The sequence below is a fragment of the Haliotis rufescens genome, unplaced genomic scaffold, assembly GCF_023055435.1.
Source record: "Haliotis rufescens isolate VD_foot unplaced genomic scaffold, xgHalRufe1.0.p SCAF_2, whole genome shotgun sequence".
NCBI classification, from domain to species: domain Eukaryota; kingdom Metazoa; phylum Mollusca; class Gastropoda; order Lepetellida; family Haliotidae; genus Haliotis; species Haliotis rufescens.
In genome coordinates, this window is record NW_025963890.1 from 74,691,119 (window position 1) to 74,712,910 (window position 21,792).

At 43.5% G+C, this 21,792-nt stretch overlaps 1 protein-coding gene across 1 annotated transcript in view; it reads right to left on the reverse strand.

Annotated features, from left to right (window-relative positions):
- The window catches only part of LOC124133262 (inositol hexakisphosphate kinase 1-like), a 63,176-nt gene extending 52,299 nt beyond the window's left edge, over positions 1 to 10,877 (reverse strand). Inside the window, exon 1 of the mRNA XM_046497612.2 lies at positions 10,750 to 10,877. The gene's annotated coding sequence lies outside the window, so the exon portion shown is untranslated. The remainder of the gene's footprint in view (positions 1 to 10,749) is intronic.
- Between the last annotated feature and the right edge of the window lie 10,915 nt (positions 10,878 to 21,792).

The window sequence follows — 21,792 nt, forward strand, 5'->3', positions numbered from 1 at the left end:
GGTAGCGGGTGGTTGTGATAGTTACGGGTAAATGGGCGAGGCAGTGGGTGGTTGTAACAGTAACGGGTGAATGGGCGTGGCAGTGGGTGGTTGTGATAGTAACGGGTGAATGGGCGTGGCAGTGGCTGGTTGTAACAGTAACGGGTGAATGGGCGTGACAGTGGGTTGTTGTGATAGTAACGGGTGAATGGGCGAGGCAGTGGGTGGTTGTAACAGTAACGGGTGAATGGGCGTGGCAGTGGGTGGTTGTGATAGTAACGGGTGAATGGGCGTGGCAGTGGCTGGTTGTAACAGTAACGGGTGAATGGGCGTGACAGTGGGTTGTTGTGATAGTAACGGGTGAATGGACGTGGCAGTGGCTGGTTGTAACAGTAACGGGTGAATGGGCGTGACAGTGGGTTGTTGTGATAGTAACGGGTGAATGGGCGTGGCAGTGGCTGGTTGCAACAGTAATGGGTGAATGGGCGTGGCAGTGGGATGGTTGTGATAGTAACGGGTGAATGGGCGTGGCAGTGGCTGGTTGCAACAGTAACGGGTGAATGGGCGTGGCAGTGGCTGGTTGTAACAGTAATGGGTGAATGGGCGTGGCAGTGGGATGGTTGTGATAGTAACGGGTGAATGGGCGTGGCAGTGGGTGGTTGTAAAAGTAAAGGGTGAATGGGCGTGGCAGTGGGTGGTTGTGATAGTAACGGGTGAATGGACGTGGCAGTGGGCGGTTGTGATAGTTACGGGTAATGGGCGTGACAGTGGCTGGTTGTGATAGAAACGATTGGGATAGTAACGGGTGAATGGGCGTGGCAGTGGGTGGTTGTAAAAGTAAAGGGTGAATGGGCGTGGCAGTGGGTGGTTGTGATAGTAACGGGTAAATGGGCGTGGCGGTGGGTAGTAGTAACAGTTACGGGTGAATGGGAGTGGCAGTGGGATGGTTGTGATAGTAACGGGTGAATGGGCGTGGCGATGGCTGGCTGTAAAAGTAACGGGTGAATGGGCGTGGCGATGGCTGGCTGTAAAAGTAACGGGTGAATGGGCGTGGCGATGGCTGGCTGTAAAAGTAACGGGTGAATGGGCGTGGCGATGGCTGGCTGTAAAAGTAACGGGTGAATGGGCGTTGCAGTGGGTGGTTGTAAAGTAACGGGTGAATGGGCGTGGCGATGGCTGGCTGTAAAAGTAACGGGTGAATGGGCGTGGCGATGGCTGGCTGTAAAAGTAACGGGTGAATGGGCGTGGCGATGGCTGGCTGTAAAAGTAACGGGTGAATGGGCGTGGCGATGGCTGGCTGTAAAAGTAACGGGTGAATGGGCGTTGCAGTGGGTGGTTGTAAAGTAACGGGTGAATGGGCGTGGCGATGGCTGGCTGTAAAAGTAACGGGTGAATGGGCGTGGCGATGGCTGGCTGTAAAAGTAACGGGTGAATGGGCGTTGCAGTGGGTGGTTGTAAAGTAACGGGTGAATGGGCGTGGCGATGGCTGGCTGTAAAAGTAACGGGTGAATGGGCGTGGCGATGGCTGGCTGTAAAAGTAACGGGTGAATGGGCGTGGCGATGGCTGGCTGTAAAAGTAACGGGTGAATGGGCGTGGCGATGGCTGGCTGTAAAAGTAACGGGTGAATGGGCGTGGCGATGGCTGGCTGTAAAAGTAACGGGTGAATGGGCGTGGAAGTGGATCGTTGTGATAGTTACGGGGAATGGGCGTTGCAGTGGGTGGTTGTGGCTGTGATAATTACGGTTGTGGTTGTGATAGTAACGGGTGAATGGGCGTGGCAGTGGGATGGTTGTGATAGTAACAGTGACTTGTGGTGGAAGCAGTGGATGAATGGTTGTGGCAATAGATGAATAGTGGTGACAGGGGTGGAAGCATGGGCGCGGCAGCACCGGAAGAATAACTGGTGAATCGACGATGAGAAGACTAGACCACACTTAACAGGCAATAAATCATCAATCTTCCCGGTCTTCAATGTAAGTAGCACAACACGTGCAGATGTCCGCATCAAGCACAAACACAGGCGGACCCCGAGGAGGCAGAGGGTGCACAAAGATACATCTGTGCATACAGAACATCAAGAATATCGGTTGGAGTAATCGCATCTGTCATCGTTTAACATTGGACTTAATTGATTGTCTTAGTTGTGTTTTTGTTGTTCGTCTTTAATGTTTGACAATACACGTTGTTCAGGATTCAGCATGATTAGCGGAGGAAGCACGTCCGCACCGGCCTGTAGAGGTTTGAAAACATATTTTCCGGTTATGTGCACCAAGCGATGTGATATGTGGTATTTGACACACTGACCTATGTTACCATGTATGAAGTATATATTATTGGACAACACAATCTGGTCAATCCATATGACGCAGAAATGTCAGATAATATTTTTTTCATTTTTACCCATGTTGTATCCTCATATCGAAGTAATATGCAACGCCACATTGCTGACACGTATCTTGTAGGTGAAAGTAGGTCACGTAGCATTGTCGTCCTAATTTCATTGGCAGCAGTGCAGTATAAAGTATGGTAATGGTGCTGTTTGTTTATTGCTTAACGCCGCACTCAGCAATATTTCAGCTAATTGACGACTGTATTAATGACGTGGTGGTTGCAGAGATGTTGAAAGTAAATATCTATAGACAGTTAATATTCTGAGTGAGTGAGTGAGTATGGTTTTACGCCGCTTTTAGCAATATTCCAGCAATATCACGGCGGAGGACACCAGAAATGGGCTTCGCACATTGTACCCATGTCGGGAATCGAACCCGGGTCTTCGGCGTGACGAGCGAACGCTTTAACCACTAGGCTACCCGACCGCCCCGTTAAAAATCTTAACGGCTGTCATGATAACTATAAGCATATAAATAATAAATATATACTGAACCAAATTAAAAACTTCACAATCCTAAAATTGTAACATTTTGACCAGTTCTCATTGTGGGCCCTTATTGTGTATTTTAAACAGTAATGGCCACGTATTGTCTTCAGATAACACCCGTTTTTGTGCAGGTGAATCGATCAAAATCATGTGCACAGCACTATAGTGGCAAAAGTGTTTTTTTCACGTGCAACCACGTGTGACGTCACATGCAGAGGATCGTCAGATTGTCTAACGTCACAACCGATTTTTGACGGCCAGAAATGAACTGTTTAGGGGTAGACTGAGTGCGCAAACTGTTCGAAACCGTCTGAGAACTGCTCACCTTCAAGCACGACGGCCATACTGCGGGCCGATTCTGACTTAATTACACAGACGTCAACGTCAATTGTGGGCACAGCGACACTTACGATGGCTCAGAGGAATTGGTATCAAGTCGTCTTCAGTGATGAATCCAGATTTAATCTTCGATTTGCTGATGGTAGGTTGAGGGTGTGGAGGCGCCGTCATGAACGTTACGCCCAGTGTTGTGTACAGGAAGTTGACAGATTTCGAGGCCGAAGTGTCATGGTGTTGGGTGCTTTCTGTGGCAATGCACGTTCCAGGCTTCTTGTCATCCGTGGCAACCTCAACGCTGCTGCTTACCGCGACCAGGTACTGGCACCAGAACTTCTGCCTTTTATGGCAGCACATGGACCCGGTTCGATCTTCCAACACGACAATGCCAGACTCCACACAGCAATTTTGACAAGGAATTTCTTTCAGAATGCGGGAGTCAACGTCATGGACTGGCCGTCAAGGTCTCCCGACCTCAATCCCATCGAACTCGTCTGGGATGCTCTTGGCAGAAGTCTGCGCACTCTCCAGAACCAACCACAGAATTTGCAAGATCTTGGCACCATTTTGCAGCAACAATTGCGTCGTCTTCCCAAACATGTGTTTACAAGCATCACAAGTAGGTGCTTGGAACAAATTATGGTTACCACCGTTAATTAAAATCCTTCTTTGGACATTAATGATTAAAAATTACCTTCTCTGGTACATTTGTCCGTTGTATATCATATGTGGGATTAATTTTTAAAATGTGAAGTTTTTAATTTGACTCAGTATACGAGGGGTGTTCATTAAAGATTTCCCCTAAACCACTTATCCATCAAGTGGAGACCGCCATTTTGGCAGACCGACGTATAACTGTTCGCCAGTTAGCACAAGATGTCAAGATCAGTGTAGGGTCTGTGGAAAAAAATCATCCATGACAATTTGAACATGCATAAGGTGTCTGCACGATGGATTCCAAGGTTGCTCACACCTTTCCAAAAGCAGGAACGAGTCAATTGCTCAAAGGATTATTTGGACATGTGCAAAAAATAACAGGCAAACTTTTTTGACAGACTTATCACACAGGATGAAACATGGGTCCATCACTATAATCCTGAGACTAAAGTTCATTCGATGGAATGGAAGCATGTGGAGTCACCACCCCCAAAGAAGGCACGTGTCCAACCCTCTGCAGGCAAGGTCATGCTCACGGTATTTTGGGACCAGCACGGAGTAGTGATGATGGATTTCTTGGCAAAGGGTACCACAATTACAGGAGCTTATTATGCTTCACTGCTGCGGAAATTGCGGGACACTATCAAGCTTAAGAGGCGTGGCATGCTGACCAAGGGTGTCCGTCTCCTGCAAGACAATGCTCCTGTACACAACTCTCATGTTGCCCAGACAGAAGCGCGGTCCTGTGGCTATGAAATCCTTCCACATCCTCCTTACTCTCCTGACCTTGCACTATCTGACTTCCACCTCTTTTCAACCATGAAGTCATTTTTGAAGGGAAAACGTTTCACAGATGATAAAACACTGATTTCTGAAGTCAAGTCCTGGTTTGAGACGCACAATGAGGGCTTTTACAAACAAGGTCTCCATAGTTGCATAAAACGATGGGAGAAGTGTGTAACTCTTGGTGGTTCCTATGTGGAGAAAGACTAATACCTATGCCAAGTTTCATTCCACTAGGTCAATCGGAAGTGGGTCAGGGGAATTGTGTGACCTAACAAATATATATATTTGTTATTTGTTATGTGTTTTGATAACATCGAAACCGACTATATAAATCCATTGTGGGCGTTGCTCGTGGATTCTCAGACAGACACCGGACCTTGTGTCAACAGAATCAAATCGTTAAAAGCTTCACGCAGATGTATCGTATAGGAGTATATACACACTCCGATCTAAATGATATGGATAGCAATAGAAGTGTATCTCGATAACAGAAATAAATACTATTATTTCGCTTGAAAAAAGGACTTTTTATCTGCGCTGCCGTTGAAATCGATATTTTTCCACTACTGCAGTTGACATTTGAAAATGATTTTTTATAATTGCTTGTTTGTTTGTAATCACAGACTTACATTCAGTCTATGATTTTTTTATGACACAGAACATTTTATCTGTTGAGCTAAATTGGCCTATTTCTATGACCTAGATTGGTTTTGATCAAGTGAATATGTTGAGATTATTAGGATAATTCACAAAGATACGCATTTTGTCGTCAACATGTGTAAATTCTAAACATGTTTAGGTTAATAGGATAATACACAATGATAATGATTCTGTCATAAACATGTTTCGGTTATTAGGATAATACACAATGATAATGATTTTGTCATAACCATGTTTAGGTTATTAGGATAATACACAATGATAATGATTTTGTCATAAACATGTTTAGGTTATTAGGATAATACACAATGATAATGATTTTGTCATAAAAATGTTGAGGTTATTAGGATAATACACAATGATAATGATTTTGTCATAAACATGTTGAGGTTATTAGGATAATACACAATGATAATGATTTTGTCATAAACATGTTGAGGTTATTAGGATAATACACAAGTATAATGATTTTGTCATAAACATGTTGAGGTTTTTAGGATAATACACAATGATAATGATTTTGTCATAAACATGTTGAGGTTATTAGGATAATACACAATGATAATGATTTTGTCATAAACATGTTGAGGTTATTAGGATAATACACAAGTATAATGATTTTGTCATAAACATGTTGAGGTTATTAGGATAATACACAATGATAATGATTTTGTCATAAACATGTTGAGGTTATTAGGATAATACACAATGATAATGATTTTGTCATAAACATGTTGAGGTTATTAGGATGTTGTGTTTAGGTGGTGTTCAGGATGTGATAGCTTTGACCTGAACGTGTTTAGACAGAACACACCAAATGTATATTCCATTTAGGATTTTTAAATAGTCCTAACCATGTTTTGATCTGAACGTGTCTTGTATGTGTTCTAAACACATGTTTAGTGTGTATTTGACCTGTTAACACAGAGGTATAAACAGGGCTTGTTATCATAGTGAGGGGAGTTGTTATCGTTGGGAGGAGACGTGTTGCCAAAGATGTTGTACTTATTAGCATGGAGATTGTACTGTTAACATGGAGATTGAACCTGTGAACATGAAGATTGGACCTGTTGACATGGAGATTGTACTGTTAACATGGAGATTGAACCTGTGAACATGAAGATTGGACCTGTTGACATGGAGTTTGTATTGTTAACATGGAGATTGAACCTGTGAACATGAAGATTGGACCTGTTGACATGGAGTTTGTATTGTTAACATGGAGATTGAACCTGTGAACATGAAGATTGGACCTGTTGACATGGAGATTGTACTGTTAACATGGAGATTGAACCTGTGAACATGAAGATTGGACCTGTTGACATGGAGATTGTACTGTTAACATGGAGATTGAACCTGTGAACATGAAGATTGGACCTGTTGACATGGAGATTGTACTGTTAACATGGAGATTGAACCTGTGAACATGAAGATTGGACCTGTTGACATGGAGATTGTACTGTTAACATGGAGATTGAACCTGTGAACATGAAGATTGGACCTGTTAACATGGAGATTGTACTTGCTGACATGTAGATTCTAACGGTTAACGGGGAAATTGAACCTGTTAACATGGAAATTGAACATGTTAACTTGGAGATTCTAACTGTTAACATGGAGATTCTAACTGTTAACATGGAGATTCTAACTGTTAACATGGATGTTAGACCTATCAACACGAAGCTTTTACTGTTAACATGGAGATTGGACCTGTTAACATGGAGATCTTACGTGTTGATATGGAGATTGTACTTGTTAACATGGAGACTAAACCTGTTAACATGGAGACTAAACCTGTTAACATGGAGACTAAACCTGTTAACATGGAGACTAAACCTGTTAACATGGAGACTAAACCTGTTAACATGGAGATCTTACGTGTTGACATGGAGATTGTACTTGTTAACATGGAGACTAAACCTGTTAACATGGAGACTAAACCTGTTAACATGGAGACTTAACCTGTTAACATGGAGACTAAACCTGTTAACATGGAGATCTTACGTGTTAACATGGAGATCTTACGTGTTGACATGGAGATTGTACTTGTTAACATGGAGACTAAACCTGTTAACATGGAGACTAAACCTGTTAACATGGAGACTTAACCTGTAAACATGGAGACTAAACCTGTAAACATGGAGACTAAACCTGTTAACATGGAGACTAAACCTGTTAACATGGAGATCTTACGTGTTGACATGGAGATTGTACTTGTTAACATGGAGACTAAACCTGTTAACATGGAGACTAAACCTGTTAACATGGAGATCTTACGTGTTGACATGGAGATTGTACTTGTTAACATGGAGACTAAACCTGTTAACATGGAGACTAAACCTGTTAACATGGAGACTTAACCTGTTAACATGGAGACTTAACCTGTTAACATGGAGACTAAACCTGTTAACATGGAGATCTTACGTGTTGACATGGAGATTGTACTTGTTAACATGGAGACTAAACCTGTTAACATGGAGACTAAACCTGTTAACATGGAGACTAAACCTGTTAACATGGAGATCTTACGTGTTGACATGGAGACTAAACCTGTTAACATGGAGACTAAACCTGTTAACATGGAGACTAAACCTGTTAACATGGAGATCTTACGTGTTGACATGGAGATTGTACTTGTTAACATGGAGACTAAACCTGTTAACATGGAGACTAAACCTGTTAACATGGAGACTAAACCTGTTAACATGGAGATCTTACGTGTTGACATGGAGGGTAGACTTGTCAACATAAAGATGCTTGGTCCAAAAAACCGACGCCATTGTTTACTTAACCAACCAGTTATCCTCTCTACTCCATTCCAATCAACTGCATCGTCAACAACGATAACACACACGCGACACGGTGATAACCAATCTGTCTCCCTCTTAGTTGTAATACTATGTTGATGGCCGTTGCGACTTGTATACACACTCTGCTCCACACGCACGCCAGACATCGAGCTGCCAATGGTGAGGTATTATTATAGGGAGTAGATACCGCTGGCACGATACTTGCTGATGTCATGACGAACTAATTTCTCTGTTTACCTGTCTTGCGCCTGACTGCGATTATGAACAACGTCAGCCGATACTTCAGCGTGTAATAAATGTTGTATTACTTAGCGTTGTCTCAAGGATTTATATCACAGGGTTGGCATACTATGGTGCACAACAGAGGGTAAATACTGTTATATCACAGGGGTGGCATACTATGGTGCACAACAGAGGGTAAATACTGTTATATCGCAGGGGTGGTATACTATGGTGCACAACAGAGGATAAATACTGTTATATTACAGGGGTGGCATACTATGGTGCACAACAGAGGGTAAATGCTGTAATATCACAGGGGTTGTATACTATGGTGCACAACAGAGGGTAAATACTGTTATATCACAGGGGTGGCATACTATGTGGCACGACAGAGGGTAAATACTGTTATGTCACAGGGTTGGCATACTATGGTGCACAACAGAGGGTAAATACTGTTATATCAGAGGGGCGGCATACTATGGTGCACGACAGAGGGTAAATACTGTTATATCAGAGGGGCGGCATACTATGGTGCACGACAGAGGGTAAATACTGTTATGTCACAGGGTTGGCATACTATGGTGCACAACAGAGGGTAAATACTGTTATATCAGAGGGCGGCATACTATGGTGCACGACAGAGGGTAAATACTGTTATATCACAGGGGTGGCATACTATTGTGCACAACAGAGGGTAAATACTGTTATATCACAGGGGTGGCATACTATTGTGCACGACAGAGGGTAAATACTGTTATGTCGCAGGGGTGGCATACTATGGTGCACAACAGAGGGTAAATACTGTTATATCACAGGGGTGGTATACTATGGTGCACAACAGAGGGTAAATACTGTTATACCACAGGGGTGGCATACTATGGGGCACAACAGAGGGTAAATACTGTTATATCACAGGGGTGGTATACTATGGTGCACAACAGAGGATAAATACTGTTATATTACAGGGGTGGCATACTATGGTGCACAACAGAGGGTAAATACTGTTATATCACAGGGGTTGTATACTATGGTGCACAACAGAGGGTAAATACTGTTATATCACAGGGGTGGCATACTATGTGGCACGACAGAGGGTAAATACTGTTATGTCACAGGGTTGGCATACTATGGTGCACAACAGAGGGTAAATACTGTTATATCACAGGGGTGGCATACTATGTGGCACGACAGAGGGTAAATACTGTTATGTCACAGGGTTGGCATACTATGGTGCACAACAGAGGGTAAATACTGTTATATCAGAGGGGCGGCATACTATGGTGCACAACAGAGGGTAAATACTGTTATATCATAGGGGTGGCATACTATGGTGCACAACAGAGGGTTAATACTGTTATATCACAGGGGTGGCATACTATTGTGCACGACAGAGGGTAAATACTGTTATGTCACAGGGGTGGCATACTATGGTGCACAACAGAGGGTAAATACTGTTATATCACAGGGTTGGCATACTATGGTGCACAACAGAGGGTAAATACTGTTATATCACAGGGGTGGCATACTATGGTGCACAACAGAGGGTAAATACTGTTATATCACAAGGGTGACATACTATGGGGAACGACAGAGGGTAAATACTGTTATATCACAGGTGTGGCATACTATGGTGCACAACAGAGGGTAAATACTGTTATATCACAGGGGTGGTATACTGATATCTATGATCGGGGTTAAATACTGTTATATCACAGGGGTGGTTTACTGATATCTATGGTAGAGGTTAAATACTGTTATATCACAGGGGTGGTATACTGATATCTATGATAGAGGTTTAATACTGTTATATCACATGGGTGGTATACTGATATCTATTAGAGAGGTTAAATATTGTTATATCACAGGGGTGGTATACTGATATCTATGATAGAGGTTTAATACACACGCACGCACGCACGCACGCACGCACGCACGCACGCACGCACGCACGCACGCACGCACGCACGCACGCACTCAAACCTTTGTTTATCACATTTCAAGAGGAGACTACACATGCGGAAACAGATAGTCATTGGTATGTATATCACGTTCCCCAAGGGGTCGAGAGCAAATAACGCCTGTTATGTGCATAAGTCAGTCATAAGGAAAATATACATACAATGGCTTGATTAAATTGACATGAATGAACATTAGTTTATAATCTAAAGGTCCTGCTATAATCGTCGCCCGCTCCATGGTGACATATTACAATGTATTCTATGTGTATTTCACATATACTAAAGGTGCATATCTTTCCGTAAAGTCCGCCCTTCTTATCCAGTTCCTTCATTTACAGTTAAACGATTTACCAGCTATTACACCTGACCAAACCGAATGGCTGGCTGAATATTTGGTAATGCTTTTAAAGTCCAATATAAATATGATCATGTACGTATAGAAACAACAAACACATTTCTTACCTTATATTGAATCGTTCCTTTGACACTGAAACCAATTGACCAGAATGTTTTGACATTGAAACCAATTGACCAGAATGTTTTATGGCCAAATCAGTGTATTTGCAATATCAGATCAGGTGATCTCTGACGTCATTCTAAGCAACGTACACAAGCCGTGGTAGCACGTGCATCATTGCAATGTATCGGGTTTAGGAATGTAAATAAGCCGGTAGAGTAATGCGCCAATCAATATGATCTCACCTTTATGTTACGAAAACGCGTTCAATGAGAACTTTGCTAAATCAGTCTTCGTCTCGGCTGTGCTGCGCGGCGTACCAGCCCCTAACATGTATACGCTTCCCTTAGCGTGACTTGGATCGAGCGACCCTGAATCTGAGCTGTTTACGTTTATTCGGGTATTCGGACAATATTTATAACCCGACATAAAGTAACAACCAGAGAACATCTTAGTTAATAATCAATTCTGGATTATAGGCGTTGTGCTAAATCATGGAGGAATTAACGGTATTCCAGATATCTTGGAAAGATAATAAACACACGGACTGCGACGTGCTGTCGGCGAGGGAAAACGCCCACTTCTAAAGCAGGTTGTTCTCAAAAGCTGTGTCCGATCCTACTGGGGATAAGAAAAATCTATTTTCCGGTAATTGGGACTTTACCCTGACGATCTCGTTTCCAGAGCAATATTCAAAATACAATGTGACGCTGAAAGTTTCTTCTGGCAACGTGACGTCATCGTTGTGTGACGTCATATGGTACGCACAATGTCACAACAACATGGTGCATAGTGCGTCATTATTAGATGGCCTGGAAATTAAAGAACGGGATAATGTAGGGGCCAAATTCTATTCCTCATGAGCTGCATTATGTTTGAATGGGGCAAAGTGTTTATAAATTGGGATGAAAGTTATGAGGTGTGAATGAGAACGTGACTTTATTGATTTCATTTCAACAGTTACATGTTTGGGACTTATGACAACACAAAAAGCATAGGAAGGATAAAATGTGTCACAAATGCTGAATTTGAAGATTTCAGGAAACATTTTCTAATATATGAATATGAGCAAGTCCTTGACCCAAGTTGATTTCCTTAGGAGATGTAGACAAAAACAGTTCAAATATAATAAGAAATATATATATTTGTTGGGTCCTGGACCTGCTTCTTTTGAAGTTCGAAATATCAGCCTTTTTCACTTATTTTAGCCATACTTTTGTATTTGATCATGTTAGTCCAAAATTAGCGAGTGTTAGGCAGAAAAGGTTTTCCACAACTTTAAAATTTGACATTTCCAGTAGGCGAAACAGATACCACATCCTACCTCGACTCCGTGGTCTAGTGGATAGAGCGTCTGACCGGAGAGCGGAAGATCGGTGGTTCGATCCCAGGCCGCGTCAAACCAAAAGACTATAAAAAATGGTAATTCTTGTTACCATGCCTGGAGCTCGGCATTAAGGGGATAAAACAAGGACTGGCACACACACACACACACACACACACACACACACACACACATTATCTGATTTGGAAGGATCATGTTGAGGGCCAGGTTGTTATCAGCGTTTTCCTGGCACTATCAGTGGTCTTCCTTCCTGTAACAGTAACGTCTGCACACGTGCCTTCAGCGAAATTTGAATTTGTGTTCTTCCTCTTTGATTAGGTGGAGAACAATATGTGGCTTGTTGCTTTGAAGTTCACATGAAGGTAGAAATTACATCTTATACGTTCAGTCGGTCGTCTTCGCAGATACTAGTATTCCATAGCGCTACAGGAGGATTTCGTGTTAAAAAAAATAAATTAAAAATTAAAATGAACTCATTCAAAGACATTGCATATACATGACATCGAAAAGAGAAATTGGATGCATATGATACAACTTTGTGTTGTTTTTAAAACAATTGGTTAATGTAACAGGGATGTATAACTAACTGGTGCAGCAAACATTTTGGGAAGAATGACTCAGCGTCACTCGTGATGCGGATCCTGAATCAGCTCCTCGTCTCCACATAACAACGACACGTGATCCTGTATAGTCCTCATGCCCAAACTGCAAACCGATGATTGTGGGCTCGAACCCCGGTTCGCCCCGAGTTGTCAGCACCTAACCGTGCTCGTGGGTTTCACCAAAGTAGTCAAACATCTTCGACCTGCATCACTTCGGGCTTTCCTCCCTCATAAAGCTGAAACGCCATGATATAAATGGAATACTGTTCAAACCGACGTTAAATCAAACTCACTCACTCACTCACTCACGCTCATGAAATGAATACGCGGCAACTTTTAATGTGTTTGAAGTATATCCAGCCACCCACTCGACTATACCTACCCACCCACTCGATTATACCCACCAACTCACTCGACTGTAAACTCGACTACACCCATCCACCCAGTCGACTTAACCCACTCACCCACTCGACTATACCCACACACACACTCGACTATACCAACACACTCACTAGACTATATCCACCCACCCACTCGACTACACCCATCCACCCACTCGACTTAGACCGCCTCCGTGGTCTAGTGGTAGAGCGTCCGCCCGGGGAGCGAAAGGTCCCGGGTTCGATCCCCGACCGAATCATACCAAAAGACGTTAAAAGATGGTACTTGTTGTTACCCTGTCTGGCGCTCGGCATTAAGGGGCTAAAATAAGGACTGGCCGTTTAGGAGTCAGTATACTGTGTCTGAGTGGGGTATTCATATTAAACTGCGGCATGGTATCTCAGTGAGATAGCACTATAAATCGGCATCAGTCCGGACTAGTACAAGCAGCCACACAAACACACACCCGTACATACACGTCGCTATATAAGTGCAATAATCTTGGACGCAAAGTTCAACACCATTTCACCTCACCTCAATCGACTTAACCCACCCACTCACTCGACTTTACCCACCCACCCACTCGACTATACCCACACACCCACCTACCAGATTGTACCCACACGCCCACTCGACTATACCAACACGCCCACTAGACTATACCCTAACACCCACTCGATTATACCAACACGCCCACTAGACTATACCCTAACACCCACTCGACTATACCAACACGCCCTCTAGACTATACCCTAACACCCACTCGACTATACCCACACACCAACTCGACTACACCCATCCACCAACTCGACTTAACCCACCCACTCACTCGACTTTACCCACCCACCCACTCGACTATACCCACACACCCACCTACCAGATTGTACCCACACGCCCACTCGACTATACCAACACGCCCACTCGACTTTACCCACCCACCCACTCGACTATACCCACACACCCACCTACAAGATTGTACCCACACACACGCACGACTATACCCACACGCCCACTCGACTTTACCCACCCACCCACTCGACTATACCCACACACCCACTCGACTATACCCACACACCCACTCGACTACACCCATACGCTCACTAGACTATACCCACACACCCACTCGACTATACCCACACACCCACCTACAAGATTGTACCCACACACACGCACGACTATACCCACACGTCCACTCGACTTTACCCACCCACCCACTCGACTATACCCACACGCTCACTAGACTATACCCACACGCCCACTCGACTATACCTACACGCCCAATAGACTATACCTACACGCCCAATAGACTATACCTACACGCCCAATAGACTATACCTACACGCCCAATAGAATATACCCACACGCCCAATAGACTAAACCCTCACAACCACCTATCCGACTATACCCACACACACGCACGACTATACCCACACGCCCAATAGACTATACCCTAACACCCACCTATCCGACTATACCCATACGCACGACTATACCCACACGCCCACTCGACTATACCCACACGCCCAATAGACTAAACCCTCACACCCACCTATCCGACTATACCAACACACGCACGACTATACCCACCCACTCACTCGACTTTACCCACCCATCCACTCGACTATACCCACACACCCACCTACCAGATTATACCCACACACACGCACGACTATACCCACACGCCCACTCGACTATACCCACCTACCCACTCGACTATACCCACACGCCCACTAGACTATACACTAACTCCCACCTATCCGACTACACCCACACGCCCACTAGACTTTACCCCCACACACACCTACCAGACTATACCCACACGCCAAATAGACTATAACCACACGCCCACTCGACTATACCAACACACACCTACCAGACTATACCCACACACCCTATCGACTATACCCACACGCCCACTCGACTATACCCACACACCAACTCGACTATACCCACACACACCTACCAGATTATACCCACACACCCACTCGACTATACCCACACGCTCACTCGACTTTACCCACTCGACTATACCAACACACACCTACCAGATTACACCCACACACCCACTCGACTATACCCACACGCCCACTCAACTATACCCACACACCCACCTACCAGACTTTACCCACACACCCACTCGACTATACCCACACGCCAACTCGACTATACCCCAACGCCACACCTACCTGACTATACCAACACACACGCACGACTATACCCACACACCAACACACCAACTCGACTATACCCCACACACACATACTCGACTATACCAACACACCCACTTGACTATACCCACACCCCCATACACCACATCGACTATACCCACAAACTCACTCGACTATACCCACACACCCACACACACACCCGACTATACCAACAAACTCTCTCGACTATACCCACACACCAACTCGACTACAGCCATCCACCAACTCGACTTAACCCACCCACTCACTCGACTTTAACCACCCAACCACTCGACTATACCCACACACCCACTCGACTATACCCACACGCCCACTAGACTATACCCTAACACCCACCTACCAGACTATACCCATACGACCACTCGACTATACCCACACACCCACTCGACTATACCCACACACCCACTCGACTTTAGCCACCCACCCACTCGACTATACCCACACACCCACCTACAAGATTGTACCCACACACACGCACGACTATACCCACACGTCCACTCGACTATACCCACACGCCCACTCGACTATACCCACACACCCACTCGACTATACCCACACACCCACTTGACTATACCAACACGCCCACTAGACTATACCCACACACCCACCTACCAGACTATACCCACACACACACTTGACTATACACACACACACTCGACTATACCCACACACCCATTCGACTATACCCACCCACTAACTCGACTATACCTATCCACTGGACTTTACCCGCTAACTCGACTATACACACTCACTCGACTATACCCATCCACTGGACTATACCCACTAACTCGACTATACCCACTCGCTCGACTATACCCACTAACTCGACTATAACCACTCGCTCGACTATACACACTCGCTCGACTATACACACTCACTCGACTATACCCACACACCCATTCGACTATACCCACCCACTAACTCGACTATACCTATCCACTGGACTTTACCCACTAACTCGACTATACACACTCACTCGACTATACCCATCCACTGGACTATACCCACTAACTCGACTATACCCACTTACTCGACTATACCCACTCGCTCGACTATACCCACTAACTCGACTATACCCACTAACTCGACTTCACCCACTCGCTCGACTATACCCACTAACTCGACTATACCCACTAACTCGACTATACACACTCACTCGACTATACACATTCACTCGACTATACCAACTCACTCGACTATACCCACTAACTCGACTATACCCACTCACTCGACTATACCCATTCATTATCTCACTGTAGGCCAGCGTTTATCGGGCTACCATTCTATCCGTACAGTATTGATCGGGTAATGCTTTTCACATCTGGTATCTCGCTGTCCAGCCAGCTTGACAATCAGTTGTGTTATTGCTTAAAGGTAATGTGATCGCAGTATTCAACTCCTTACAATAACAGTTTCAGTAGAGGTCGTGTCTGAAAGACCCGGATATCTTTTTTTTACTTAATTCGAATTACCTGAGTTTTGTGACACGTCGCGAGCAATAAAGGTTCTTATATGTGTATAGTTGGTTGGTTTGTTGTTTAACGCCGCACTCAGCAATATTCCAGCTATATGACGGCGGTCTGTAAATAATCGAGTCTGGACCAGACAGTCCAGTGATTAATATCATGAGCATCGATCCACGCAATTGGGATCGATGACATGCAACAACCAAATCAGCGAGTCTGACCACCCAATCCCGTTAGTCGCGTTTTACGACAAGCAAAATCACCTGTTTCGACAAGCATGGGTTGCTGAAGACCTATTCTACCCCGGAATCTTCACGAGTCTATATGTGTTTAGACGTCTTGAATCGGGTAATAAAAGATTCAAGTTAAACAGGAATTATGTATGGAATTCTGTTAGCGACACTCTCCATCAAGCAATCTCGCACTTTTTGCATAGTTAGCTTGTATCCGAAGGTCGAGATTGCAACAACGTGAGAATGTCCCACACAGTATTCCATAATAATGTGCGCGTTAAGATTATAAAGCGCTCATAAAATATACATCGCGTCGTGACACACGCTCTGGTTCTGCCTCATCCTCTGTGACATGGAGGGACTTTGTTTATCATCGTATCCCAATTGCGTAGATCGATTCTCATGACGTCAATCAATGGATTGTCTGGTCCAGACTTGATTATCTATTGTTATCACTAAGTCTGTATTCATGGAGGTAAAAAAAAGTGTCTGTGTTGGAGTCATTTTACACATTTGCTTCATAGGAAATTCTATTAACACTTGCTTTTAATCTTATTGAGTATAAGCTGTAACTTAGTTGACTGTGGCGGAAAACAGCATTCATTCATCACTGGTCCCGTGAAGATACGGATGAGAATAGGTCTTCAGCAATCCATGCTTGGCGTAAGAGGCAACTAACGGGATCGGGTGTCAGGCTCGTTGACTTAGTTGCTGCATATCATCGTATCCCAATTGCGCAGATCGAAGCTCATGATGTCAATCACTGGATTGTCTGGTCCAGATTCGATTATTTACAGACCGCCGTCATAATATATAGCAGGAATAGTGCTGAGTGCGGCGTTAAACTAACAAACGAACATTCGGGTTCAGCGGGTGCTATTTGGATGTGTGCAACATGTTCCAAAATGCCCGTTTAATCACGCATATGTACACATCAAATATTATTAGTTGATGGATTAACAATATGAAGAATATCAAACGGCCTATTGTATCGCAATACCACACTCACATATAAAAGTTTGGTTTTTTTAACTATTTACTTGTGCAACGAATCTAAATTATCTCTGTGGGAACTATACTGTATTGTCTTTGTTAATCTTTTTCTTTTGCGAACGTTTCCACAATTATATTCCGTTTATCACATCTTAAGACAGATCTTTTTAATTTTTTAAACAAATATATAACCCGATACTTTCCCCCATCATGAAATGAATCCAAATTATTTTTTTATTCTACATATAAGACAAGGGGATTAGAATTGAAAAAAAATTATTCCGCACCGCTTTCGCGTTAAATACAACGAAACCTCCTTCACTTGGACGTGAAGGAGGATATGTTTCACAACTCTCATATTACATAATTTGACAACTCTATCTGTCTCCATTGTTAGCTTAGTCCAATGCTCGTTTTCAAAAAGGAATAACACATTTTAAGAAACTTTAACCGCGTATTAAAAAGCCGAAAATAACTAAAAGTCTAAAAGATGAATAAAAAGTGTCACAAATGAAATGTGATGTTTTTAAGAAAGACAAGCCTCGAGACGCAGGTTGTACTCAAGGTAAAACCAGTGTTTATCTGCTCGCTTACATCACATGATGCATCAGACTGCGGGTAATGACGACAACGTCTACCGACGGTCACCAGACCACGGAGAGTTGCCCCCCTTAAACAAAGTGAAGTTACCTCCGTTGTCACAACTGGCAATCTCATTAAAATCAGATCTTAGTTTTCCGTTCCGCTAAACTTTGTTTAGCGATAGCGAGAACTAGGATCTGAATTTAATGAGATTGCATAACTGGGTTTGTACACATGTACCAATACAATAGACATGTAACACAAATTTCATAAATTGATTTGTTTCCAGGATATTTTGAAACTGCGTATTTCCTAACAGTGATAACATTTGCAAGCTCGCGTTTGTATGTTTGAACAGTACAATCGTTCAGCAATCTCACTTCACCAAATCTGCTACCTCTATGCGTTGAGATCTGTCATGAGGTGAGGTGAGGTGAGGTGAGGTGAGGTGAAATTGGGTTTAACGTCGCGTCCAAGATTATTGCACTTATATAGCGACTTGCATGCACGTGTATGTGTGTGTGTGGCTGCTTGTACTAGTCCGGACTGATGCCGATTTATAGTGCTAGCTCACTGAGATACCATGCCGCAGTTTAACATGAATACCCCACTCAGACACAGTATACTGACTCCGAGCCGACCAGTCCTTGTTTTAGCCCCTTAATGCCGAGAGCCAGACAGGGTAACAACAAGTACAATCTTTTAACGTCTTTTTGTATGACGCGGCCCGGGATCGAACCCTGGACCTTCCGCTCTCCGGGCGGACGCTGAGATCTGTCATGAGACTGGGTCATTCAGTGATGTGTAATGATGAACGACATGGTATTTTGGTACCCTGGGTCCTCCTCATGTTAAATGTACGTCGTTTCTGCTTGTTTGGTGCCGCGCTCAGCAATATCCCAGATATATGACAACAGCCTGTATATAATTAATCGAGTCTGAACCAGGACAAACCAGTGATTGACATCATGAACATTCATCCAGGCCATTTAGATTAACCAACCAAAGAGTCTGACCGCTCGAACCATTTAGTCGCCTCTTACAAGCACAGATTGCGAAGGACCTACCGTATTTCCTTTATTAGAATGCCAGGTGTCTAATGTTTAATGCTGACACAGTGGCAACTCACCACCTTACCGAATCCCTAATTCTACAGCCATACAAAGGATGCATTTGCAGGTGACAGACATTAAGTATCACCAACAATTCACAGTATTTTATAGGAAACTTGTCTTGAGACCTGGAGTCTCACAGAAGCGAAGTTTCAAGTTTTGGACAGAGCGTATACATGTGTATGACCCGGCGTGTTTTTGAGACGCGGTATCTAATAGGGGAAATACGGTATTCTCACCCGGAATTCCCATCGGTCACTTCCAAACATATTGACACTATCATGACCATAATAAAAATAACCTATTTTGATAATTAAATACTGATTATATTTACATTACTAAACAGGATGAGGGAATTTAATGTCGCTCCCGTTACTAGGACTGGGGCAGGTGTCACGTGACCGATGGTAAGATAGGGTCATTACATTTTAATCCTGTACTTGGACCAACAAAAGGCTTCACCATTAATGGATTTCCCACGTGACTGATGATGTTAAAGTCGGTAGTGAGTCGGCGGGGAAGAAAATCTAATAATTAATATATGATGACTTTATCTACAGAATGCCTGAACAGGTTTTCATACATTCGGAGCATACAAGTGGTGTATTGTAAGTCTCATATTCTCATGAGGCGTCGGACAAATGGATTTGATCGGGACTGGTCCACATGGGTAACAAGCATTGGATAGTAGGAGAACTCAACCGTGGCATGTGTGATTCTAAGGTATGAGAAATGGGGTGAGACCAGGGGAAAATATATATCGAATTTCGTTAAATAATTCATTTAACTCATGTCACCATGTCACGTACAGACAGTAAAACCAGGTGATATTTTTTTTGAAATATACATTTTCCAAACTGAAGTACCTTTTAATTAATGCCTCACGTGCTTCCTCTTTGATCTCCTTTTCTCATCTATTGTTGATTAGTGCTTTGAATGCAATGTTAAGACATCTCAGAATTTATCTCCTGTATCCTGTATCCTGGGGGGGGGGGGGGGGGGGGGGGGGGGGGGCACGGGTGGCCCAGTCATCTAAGGCGCAACGATTCGCTGTGCAGAGTTGCGTCCCCTGGGCACGCCAGAAACCTATGATTGTGGGTTCGAATCCCGGTTCGCCCCGATTATGTTTCTAGGTTTGTCAGCACCATACCCGTGCTCGTGGGTTTCACCGAAGTGGTAAACGTCTTAGACCTGCATCACTTCTGGCTTTCCTCCCACATTAAGCTGACTCCCCGTAATATAACTGCAATACTGTTAAAAGCGGCGTAAAACCCAACTCACTCCCTCACTAGTGCTATTACGTCGTTTTGACGTGGTGTTTTTGTGTGTGTGTCAGTGTATTTAACTCAAATCATGAATCTGTTTTTTTCGATGGGGTTTTACGAAGTTAACCTAATTACATAATGAAAATATAATAGTACATGTTTCTTAAAGAGCGCTGCTTCCTTCTTTTCCTGATCGAAACATATTCGTTGTCTACTTTACGCATTGTGTTGACTGGCTCCATTCCCAAGAGGCTGCCCTTTTGGCATATGGTATTCGGGGGTATCGAGGGTATTGGGACGCAAACAAAAAGGTATCAACTGTATTTGGGACGCAGATTCAATATTTAAAAAAATAAATAATGGTGTACGTAAAATATATATAATTTCAAATCGCACCTTTTATGACCAAGATACGTGTTCTATAGGATTTCGCAGAGACCATATACCGATATATGGTCTCTGGATTTCGTCTTTGATCTTCATTCTGCCTTTGTCGAGAGAATTCAGACGTGCTTTTGAGATTTGTGTTAAGTTGTCTTCGCGATTCCGGGTGATCAAATGAGACTCAACTAATGTTAAAAATTTGATGTATTCCCCCATTTTGTAGACATTCTTATAATGAAGCCCCACCATGCATGCAATCTCAATCATGAAAACACCAAAATCAATCAAATTATGATGTAATGTGATTAATTCAGAAATCCTATCTTTGTACTCCATGGAGTAATTGGTGTTGCCAAGTTGCATTTTGGCCATTAATCGACATGGCTGGGGGTCAGTCTTGTCCTTATGGAACAAATGTTATATTTTAGAGAACACTTTCTTAGTAAAGTACAGATTCTAGTGCTTTTTGGGGTCGAGT